Genomic DNA, 11,355 nt, shown 5'->3' on the forward strand with positions numbered 1-11,355 from the left:
TGCACTTACCAGAGTCGCACACAGATACTAGATGCCTTGGTAGAAGGCTACTTTTAGTAGGAAACATAGGGTTTTCTAGGAGTTCAAAAATTTTACATACTTATACTTCAAATACTTACAAATACTTTCTTACTAATATAGACACTAAAATACTTATGATCTCACCAGCTTTAAAGCTGATATTCTCTTTCAAAATAACTTGTGTCCTCAGGTCCCCAGTAGACAGGTACCGGTGCAAGGTTTAGAGAAGATGGAGCTCATTCAAGACTCATCTTTCATTTTGATTTATATTATGGTGTCTATATAATTTGTCAGAACACACTTGTATTAAAATTATACTATTAATGCAATGGATGATGTTGTTGCTTCTTTACTACTATTCATTGTTGTGATACTATACATAACGTCCTCCGCCCCATAACGTTTCCGCCGTTCTTGGTTTTAGGGTGTGACAGATTGGTATCAGAGCATTGTTTATAGTGAATTGAGTATATCAACCCATAAAAGATATACAAACTATAAATACAATGGGATTATAATACTCTGACAAAGACCGTTTTCATGGCTCCATACATGAATCACCTTAAGTTCTTGCAAACCATCTCCTTTGTATATGTGTTGGTGACAGTGAAGATTATCGTTAGATCATCTGTAAGCCATGATGAAGAATGCTCAGCGTTGTTTCAGTTTAAGCAAACCATAATTCATCAATATGATGTTGCTTATGGCTCTCAAGTGTTCCATTCTTGGAACACTAGTTTTGATTGTTGTTCATGGGAGGGGGTGGCATGCAGCAATGACCATGATCAGTACTATGGTCATGTGATCGGTCTTGACTTGAGCGAGAGGTCCCTTTGTGGGCATATCAACTCCAACAGCACCCTCTTCAGCCTTGTTCATCTTCAGACACTCAACCTTTCTGGGAGCGACTTTGGTGAATCTGAAATTCCATATGAGATTGCTCGTCTAAATCAATTAAGAAGCCTTGATCTCTCTTATTCTGGGTTTAGTGGTCAAATCCCGAATGGAATCTCGTAGTTGATGCAATTGTCTTCTTTAGATCTGTCAGGAAATTCACTAACGCTTCAAAATCCTAGACTTAAGAACATGGTGCAAAACTTAACACGGATTGAAGAACTCCATCTCTACGGGTTTGACATTAGTTCTTCTGTACCTCATTTCTTGGCCAACTTTTCTCTTTTGAAGTCACTCCAGCTAAGTCAATGTTTGCTAGCGAATGAATTCCCCGCATCCATACTTGAGCTACCTAAATTAAAATTACTTGATTTGGTATTCAATCCCAACCTCACTGGTTCCTTTCCCGAATTTCAAATGAACAGCTTACTTGAAGAAGTGATACTATTTTCCACAGGTTTCTTTGGGATTATACCAGAATCCATAAGCTACCTCAAACATTTAACAATCTTATCCCTTACTGAATGCTCATTCTCGGGGCCCATTCCAGATTCACTCTCTAACTTGACGCAACTCACTGTCTTGGCTCTTGGTCACAATAAGTTCACAGGCTCAGTTCCTTCACTGGATAGTCTTTTAAAACTCGATGTTTTGGAACTTAATGGTAACAGATTCGAGAAAGGACGCTTTCCAAATTGGCTTGGAAAGCTTACTAAACTTAGTGAACTCTTTTTGTGTAAGATGAACATAAACGATGAAATCCCACCCTTTCTTGCCAACCTAACCAAACTTAGTATGATAGAAATGTGGAAAAATTCTGTTATTGGTCGTATACCATCATGGTTTTTCAACTCCACCCAACTAACAGATTTAGATCTTACGGCTAATCAATTGCAAGGACCAATTCCAAACACATTTTCTAATTTCAAAAGTCTTCAGTCTCTTAACCTAGCTGTGAACAATTTCAGTGGTAGGGTAGAACTCGACATGTTCCTAGGACTCAACAAACTTCAATCATTGTCCTTAGGTTATAACAAGATATCATTAGTACCCACCAACAACTACACAAATACCACTTTACCAGAATTGGATAAGTTAGGACTGTCATCATGCAACTTGAAGGAATTTCCTGCCTTTTTGCGCTTCCAAAATAAAATGGATACCTTACTCCTTGACCAAAATAACATTCATGGCTTGGTATCGGTGTGGATCTGGAACAACAGCTGAGAAACATTAGAGTTGGTTAATCTTTCAAACAACTTCATCACTGGCTTTGATCAGCACCCGCATTTTCTCCCATGGACAAATTTAGAAGCCATTTTTATAATTGATAATCAGGCACCAGGAAAACTACCAATTCCACCACAAACCATAGTTGTTCATCAAGTCTCATATAATAACCTAACAGGAGAAATACCACCATGGATATGTGAATTGAAATCTCTCCGAAATTCAGATTTGTCTTTTAACAACATGAGTGGAACACTTCCTTCATGTTTGGGTATCTTATGGAATTCGCTGATGGCTTTGAAGCTGAGAAGAAATAACTTCCACGACAATATGATGAATGCTTTTTTGACCAGAGGCCCGTTGAAAAAACTTGAGTCCCGTTGACACAACTTGATTTAAGCGAAAATAGATTTACGGGTCAGCTGCCAAGATGGTGCATGGTCCTTTTGGGTTGCCTTCACCAAAGCAACTTGATAGGATGAATTATGGAGAGAAAGGATTAAATATGATTTATTAATATATTAAGGGAATAATATATTAAATGAGAAATCATATTGTTTAATTAATATTAGTCAAGAATTAATAAGAATTAAGTTTGTGGCTAAAAGACATTAATTAAACTTAAGGGACTGGAACTGTCAATTGTATGATAGTTGAATATTAAGCTAATTGACTCCATATTAACGGAGTGGACGAATTCTATGGGGAAACCCATTAGAAATCGTCCTGGGCCTTTAAGGAAGGAGTCCATGGGTTGCTTAGGGCTTAAGCATCCAAATTAGGGTTTCCTTGTTAGTTAACCCTAATAGCCTCTCTATTTAAAGTGACCTTAAGCCCCAAAAACGTGGTGAAGACTCCTTCTAGGGTTTGTACACGTTTTAGGCAGCCTCCTCTCTTTTCTCTTTTTCATTCTCTTGCTCTTGGTGTTTGTGAACCATTAGAGGAGTGACATTTGTGACTCTAAGCTTTCTAAAGTCATTACAAGGAGGAATTGAGATTGTTATTGCTACATAACAATCAAGGTATGATCTAAACCCTTATTCATATGTTATATTGATTATCATATGCTAGATATAGGGTTTGAAGTCTTGGATGAATTGCATGTACAATAGAGAAACCTAGATCCAAGCATTAGGGTTTGCATGAGCACATAGGATGTTCTTATTGATAAAACCCATCAGTGGTATCAGAGACTTGATTGGTTTCTATTGTATTGATGCCTTTTATGTTTATCTAAGCTGCAAAATTGTTTTTTGGCCTCCCTTCCTGATGAACTCGGTGAGTCCCATTGTGGACTCGGCGAGTAGGCCCCTACTCGGCGAGTCCGTATGGGTACTCGGCGAGTTCGAGCTTCAGAAAGAGGGGATTTCGGGATTTCTTGTTGTTTTACTCATGGATACTTGCCTTATCTATTTTAGGTCATTAAAATCCGATTTTATACATATTTATGAGTATATCCTTGATTAAACAAAAGATAATTACCAATTGATTAGATAATAACTTCCTTATATGATTAAAGTTGATTATTTGTATTAATTGGGTAACTTATTTTGCAAGAAATTGAAATTAGGTCAAATAAAGATAATGATAAAATTAATTGTTTAATTTATATTATTTGTTATTTGATCCTTGTGTTATGAAAAGTTTCAATTTTCCCCTTTAGGTTTTATAGTTTAAATTTGAACTCAAAAGTTTGTTTTGAAATTTAAATAGTTGAAACCCTAATGTTTTAAAAAAAAATTCATAACTTGCCCTCAAGTTTTGGAATTTAAATTTTGATTAAAAGTTTAATTTTGATGTATATTTAAATTCTAAACCCTAATGTTTTGAAATGTTTCAAAACTTGCCCTCAAGTTTTGGAATTTAAAAGTTGATTAAAAGTTTAACTAAGGAATGTTAAATTCTAAAACCCTAATATTATTTTGAAAAGTTCAAATCACACCCTTATGGTTTTATTAATTAATTAAGGTGTATAATTAAAGGAGGTTTAATAAATCCATAAAGTTTGGGTTCACAATTTAATCAAATTAAAAGTATAATTGTTAATTTTGACCATCTAGTATTTTAAAAGTGTAAAATACACCCTATACTATATATAACATTAAAAGTCTAAAATTATATATATGTATGAGTAAAAGTCAGTCTTACCGTTAGTAGGCCTCATTCATGAAGCTGGTCTATAAGGGGTGTTCAAGGAAATTTTCTATAAAATGGCGATTGAATGGGTATCCACTCTTACCCACCGCACTCTTGACTAGTGGAGGGTCGTTAGCCAAACGGGTAGGATAGGACAGAAACCTTCCATTATAAGTATAATGAAGTACAAAAGTAACTAAATGTTTTACAAATTCCCATTCTAAGTTACTTTAGGCAAAAGTGAATTGATGCAATTCCATGAAATTACACTTTTGTGCCCTTGCGAAGACGTTAGTGGAGCGTGTGTGGTTTACCGGCACACTAAATGGTTCTAAGCAAAGGTAGCAAAGGGTGACTCAATGTTTGTCATAGTTCAGTGGAGCGTGTGTGGTTTACTGGGACATCGAATAGTTGACTGTAACATGTGGGGGCACCATGTAAGTTTGCATGGTTATTCACGCCCGCTTTGTGATCCTTGGCATCCCAGTCACAAACGAGAGGGGCATATCGAGATTTAAACATGCCATTGAAATGTTCAATGAATCTCAAAGGATCTAGGAGTTTTCATAGATTTAAAACTTAATTTTCTTTTTCATTTTTCATGGTGGAAATTAGTGAATTGTCATTCACTTACCTTCAAATGTTCTGCAATTTGGGTTACGGCATCCCTCTCCCGAGTTGTAGAATATTGTGTTGGGTCCTAGCCTTAGTATCTCATTTGGGTGATTTATTAAGGACTCAATCAATCAACTAACTTGAATTTGTTTTCTCCCGTTTTGTAGATGTCAAAGTTTGACAACTATGGTATTCTCAAATCCCGTGGAACAAGCTTTCCACATGAAGATGATATTCCATGATTCGATCGAGGAACAAGAGATCATGCTTCACTTCCTCCACCTCCTCCAATCATTCTCCCTAACCCACAAGATCGAAGAATTGAAAGGTTCAATGTCACTAAATCCCTATTGGAAATGAAAAATGAAGATGGTAAACTCGTGTGTGCCCACATTCTAGGAATGAAATCACACATCGATTGGTTGATAATGTTGGGTGCGTCATTCCCTGATAAGTTGGTTGTGAACTGGGTTCTGCAGTCACTTCCTGAATCATATAATGATTTCAAAAGAAAGCATTATATGATGGATCATGACGATAACCTCATTGACCTAACTTACATGCTCATTGCTACTGAATCAGAAATGATTTGGCAAAGCAATGGAACATATTTGTTGGGAAAGTCAACCAACCATGCTTCCAAGGACGTTCTAGGAGAATCGACCAGCGTTTGTTGCCAAGAGAAAGGGCATTGGATACAAGTCTACCCGAAGAGCCTGAAGAGTCCAGAAGATGGGAGAGTCAAAGAGTATGGTTGTACTTCAGGTAAAGTCCACTATCTAACTCCATTAAGTTCCTATTCGTTGATTCTTAATACATAATGTGATGAGATTACATTTGAATGTTTTGCAGGATCAGTGAAAAAAGAGGAAGCTTGATGGAGAAGCAAGATGAGTCTAATCACAAAGAAATAGATATCGATCGCATGGACTTGAAAATTAGATTTTGAGCTTAGAAAGTCATGATAGAATTGTTAGGAATATTTGACTACATAGTTTTTCAGTTGATTTTGCATTGTAAGGACAAATGTTTTCCACTGCTTTTATGAATAAAATAAATTATGGTTTGACTCATTTATTTATTTATTTATTTCCTTGCAATGAAATCGTTATGAAAAATTGATGTTTGCATATTTCTACAATGAATGGATGTGATTCTTAATTATGTTAATAGTAGAAATGTCAAGAATTTACCAAATAGGGAAAGTTTTTCAACGCCCAAGTTTCAAGTGGACAGAAACTTGGAATCATGCAACTTGGTTGCATGATGAATGAGAAATTTCATATTTAAAAATTAGACTAATTCGTTGACAAAGTGTCAAGTGAAGGACTAGGAGATCGAATACACAAAGTTGTGTGTTGATCAAGTCCACCACAAGAGTAACAAAGACATTCGTCATGGTTTACTAAAAGTTTACTAAATATAATTATACTTATAAGATTAAGTGTAATTCTAAATTGATTGAAAAAGGTTTAAATCAATAGCAGAACGAATAAGAAGAATCAAGTAGGCAGAAAGATAAAAGTTTCTCTATTCTAAGAAGAGGGGAGGGTACCATTTATGCTTTATGATATGACTTAATTATTAAGAAGCATATCTCAATTGATCCTCTAAGTGAGTCTTAGTACAATTGTATGTCTGAGAAGAGGAATCCGGAATTGAAGAAATGGTTAAATCAAGAAGTCAATCATACTTCGTTCCAAAACAAGTCTTAGAGTTAAGATTGTGACATTGAGTGACAAGTCTTAAGAAGGTTTATAACATTCATCAAATGTAGAATTTGGAAAACGGTTTTCTTATTCTTGCACATTTGAAATTGGTAATTTGTGATGTCTTGGATTAGACAAAGACCAACGAGGACCAATTTTATGAAATGTTTTGTCTTAATAAAAGCTACACTAACTCTTGAATATTTGTTTGTCAAGAAATGTTTATTGACAAAAGAATCTTATATGTCAAGGAGTCAGTGGGAGTCTTAATGATCTCGAAACGTTTCAAGAACTAATCAAGAATAAATCCTATCAATCATCACTAGCACACAAGTAGAGGTTTACAACCTATCATTTTAACATTATATTGTTTCTGTGCCGTTCCAATTGAGTTAATTATGCATGTGAGCCCTATGAGTTCTCATTTGAATGCATAAAAGGCAAGGACCATGATCAATGAAAAGTACATTGATAGGAAAGGGTGAGCTGTTTAACTACTTGGAAGACATGGTGGGCAGCCGTATTACCATAAGGCAAGAAATCAAGATTAAGAGTTTGATCCATATGAGTTTGGATTTGTCGTAAACTTTGGTTTTGACAAATCCGCATGGATAGGAACATATACACCATTACAATCTAAGTGTCATAAGATTCCCTCCTTCATGAAAATGATTGTGAAGAAATGCTTTCACTAATAGAGATTTTAAGAAGATAGAGATTGTAAAATTGTATTCTCGAATTCGATTACGGTTACGGTATCCCTTTCCATGATTCGAATTGTGAGATTTGGCAATTAATCTGAATTGTTTAGACACACATATGACCTATCTAAGACAAAGGTGTATAAGTTCAAGAAGCCTTGATAAAAGATTATCAAAGCATTGGGTATTAGAAATATGAACTTAAAGAAATTCAATAGGCATTGTGTTTCTGAAAGTTAAGCTGTTTCTGAATGCATGTCAAAGCTAGTGGGAGCATAAGTGTTATGTTTATAATAATCATCGTAATAGTGGGAGCATAAATGTTATGCTTGTGTGATTATTAAGGCAAGTTAGCAATATTAATTATAGAAAACAAGAGTCATGCTTTGCAAAGTTGTAAGGGTTGAATAGTTGTTTTTTGATAATTAAGGGAGAGAATATTATGCTTCCTTTCAGATCTAAAGGCTTAGGTTGTGGAATATTAAGAAATTTAGTCAAGGATACATAGTGTGTTCTTGAATTTCGATTATGATTACGGCATTCCTCTTCATAGTTCGAATTGTGAGAACACAGCACATAAAATATTATGGCAGAAGATTGATAAAGTATCAAATATTTATGTAAGACATTATGCATTGTGTCCGATACGCTTCGGGTATAGGATCGATTGCAAATGCTATAATATTTGACCATTCTAAAATTTTCCAAATGTCTAGCGCATTTAGAGGGAAAAGGACAAGAATAGGTTTTGACTAAGATAATTAAACAACTATCAAAGGACAATCCAAAGTTCGCCGAGGATTGATCGCGTGTGAGTAGTTGGAAGCATGATATTGGATGGACCATATCGATTATATTATGAATAGATAAGATTCTATTGATAATGAGTTATCATATGGTAAGTATGGAAACGTTTCCATATTGGGAGTTGGATATTGAGAGTCTATGTCTAGATTAGAAATTTTATGCAAAAGGATGTTCAAAGGAATGTACTTTGAGTGAGAAACATCACGTCTATGGAATTGTATTGTAACAATCTCCGATAGAGGACTTTGTAATTCCATTGGCAATAGTCACTGTGACTTTTGTGCTATGGCATTACGAAAGGATCATTGCATAAAATGTTAGAATCTAGCATATTCCATAAGTGGCAAGAATTTGATATTCTTTCACTTGTAGAAAGGATTAGGAGTTGTGAAATGAGTATGATTGGAAATGTGTTCATTTGATCTATTTCACAAAGTAAGAACCGTAGGTAAACATTGTGTGCATGCTAAGAGCATGGGACAAGTGTAGTAATAATTCAAGTAAGAAGTTGATTACCCGAAACAACAAATAATGAGTAATCGATATGGTGATAAATAAAAGGTGTTTTATTTATACTCAATGGTTTGGGACCATATAGGATTAGTATTATTCTTGTGTTTCACTTTGCATGTTTTGACTTCCTGAATAATTGATTATTTCAGAATAATCGAATTATTCGAACGGACCATAGTCGTTCATATGTTGGAAGTAGGTATGAATGAAGACTGTCGTGAATTGGTGTGTGGATTGTCTAAAGAGTATTAGACATAAGCAAATGTTTGCTGCAACGTTCATGAGTGCTTATGAATATGATTTGAGCATTGGATTAAACCCACACTCACTTGGATCACTTCATAGATTTGTATCACAAGTGATTAGTGAGACGATAACATCTTATATTCTTGAAACCGAGATGTGTGAGTTGTATCTTGCGAGTCGGTTGCATATTGATAATATGTAAACGCACCAGTAACTTGGTGTTATAAAATATATTGTTGTGTGTGATTTGGTGAGTGAGTGCAAGCGAGCATTGAGTCAAAGTTTATCCGTTCCTTTTATTCAAAGTAGGATAAAAGCGATATCTGTGGGCCCCTCAATGATTTAGTGATGGCACCTAAGTGCTTGGCCAAGCCGAGACTAATTTGATGTGTTCAAATTGTAGTCTGTTGTCAGTCGTCATAAATCTGAATTCGGGAAACAGCACATAGACAGAGAGAATGATTTAGATCCATGTCTTAGTCTATACGATATATAGAATGGAGGAATATATGATCCCTTATCTAAAGGACACGCGTATCTGATAAGATCAGAGTTGACAGCAGCTTTGGAAAGCTACAATTGCAGATCAGGATCTGAAGTCGTACGCAGAATAGTTATTAGACTTATCTGAGTAGGAGACTGTTGGATTAGTGTCTAAGTCCATAACTGTTTTGGTATGTACTTGACCCGATGGTGCATCGTCCTTTTGGTTTTCCTTCACCAAAGCAACTTGATAGGATGAATTATGGAGAGAAAGGATTAAATATGATTTATTAATATATTAAGGGAATAATACATTAAATGAGAAATCATATTGTTTAATTAATATTAGTCAAGAATTAATAAGAATTAAGTTTGTGGCTAAAAGACATTAATTAAACTTAAGGGACTAGAACTGTCAATTGTATGATAGTTGAATATTGAGCTAATGGACTCCATATTAAAGGAGTGGATGAATTCTATGGGGAAGCCCATTAGAAATCGTCCTAGGCCTTTAAGGAAGGAGTCCATGGGTTGCTTAGGGCTTAAGCATCCAAATTAGGGTTTCCTTGTTAGTTAACCCTAATAGCCTCTATATTTAAAGTGCCCTTAAGCCCCAAAAACGTGGTGAAGACTCCTTCTAGGGTTTTTACACGTTTTGGGCAGCCTCCTCTCTCTTCTCTTCTTCATCCTCTTGCTCTTGGTGTTTGTGAACTATTAGAGGAGTGACATTTGTGACTCTAAGCTTTCTAAAGTCATTACAAGGAGGAATTGAGATTGTTATTGCTACATAACAATCAAGGTATGATCTAAACCCCTATTCATATGTTATATTGATTATCATATGCTAGATCTAGGGTTTGAAGTCTTGGATGAATTGCATGTACAATAGAGAAACCTAGATCCAAGCATTAGGGTTTGTATGAGCACGTAGGATGTTCTTATGGCTAAAACCCATCAATTGACAAATTGTACCAATTTAGAGATTCTCTATCTTGAAGATAACTCTTTTCATGAATACTAGCTAGACAGAAACCCTAATGGGCTAAAGAAAAAAAAGGGGCCCATAAACAAGCAGACTAATAATATAGACTAACATCCCCCCTCAAACTCACAATGCCGCAGCAATAAGCATTGACAGTTTTTCATATAAGAACCGAAACCGAGAAGCCGATAAAGCCTTCGTAAAAATATCCACAAGCTACAAATTTAATGAAACAAATGGAAGTGAAATTGTCCCAAGCTGTAGATGATGACGAGTAAAATTACAATCAATCTCAATGTGCTTCGTCTGCTCATCAAAAACATAATTCTTCGCAATTTGTATCGCACTTTTATTATCACAATTCAAGGGAGTAGGTGAAGAAATGTAAACTCCCATATCCACAAGCAGCCACCGTAACCAGATAATCTCGCATGTAGTTACAGCCATAGCACGATATTCAGCCTCTGTGGAAGATCTAGAGACAACATCTTGTTTCTTGCTCTTCCATGAAATAAGAGACTCTCCAAGAAATACACAAAATCCAGTGGTAGACTTACGATCATGACGATCACCATCCCAATCAGCATCACTATAGGCATGTAACTCAAGAGAAGATGTCGAGGGAAACAAGAGAGTCTGAAACTGAGTGCCACGAAGATATCTCAGAATACGAAGAACAGCTCCCCAACAAACAGAGGTAGGTGCAATAACAAACTGACTGACAATATGAACAGCATGAGCAATATCTGGACGAGTGACTGTGAGATAAACCAAACTTCCCACCACAGTACGATAAAGATTCGGATCAGACAAAGGAACACCATCAGTAGGAGAGTATCGAGCATTGGTTTCAAGAGGGGTATCAACAGTCCGATTGTCAGAAAGTCCCGCCCGTGTAAACAAGTCAGATATATATTTAGTCTGGGAAAGAAGGTACCCTTTCTTAGACTGAGCGACCTCAATACCCAAGAAATAACGCAACAAGCCCAAATCCTTCATAGCAAATCGACGAGCTAGA

The 11,355-nt window shown here is 35.7% G+C and overlaps 1 pseudogene; it reads left to right on the forward strand.

The window, feature by feature from the left end:
* The first annotated feature begins 1,107 nt into the window (after positions 1-1,107).
* Positions 1,108-2,529, forward strand: LOC145057235 (receptor-like protein 6; annotated as a pseudogene).
* Positions 2,530-11,355: the final 8,826 nt, after the last annotated feature.

This window comes from Lactuca serriola, chromosome 1, assembly GCF_051521515.1.
Source record: "Lactuca serriola cultivar US96UC23 chromosome 1, Lser_US96UC23_V15, whole genome shotgun sequence".
NCBI lineage: Eukaryota > Viridiplantae > Streptophyta > Magnoliopsida > Asterales > Asteraceae > Lactuca > Lactuca serriola.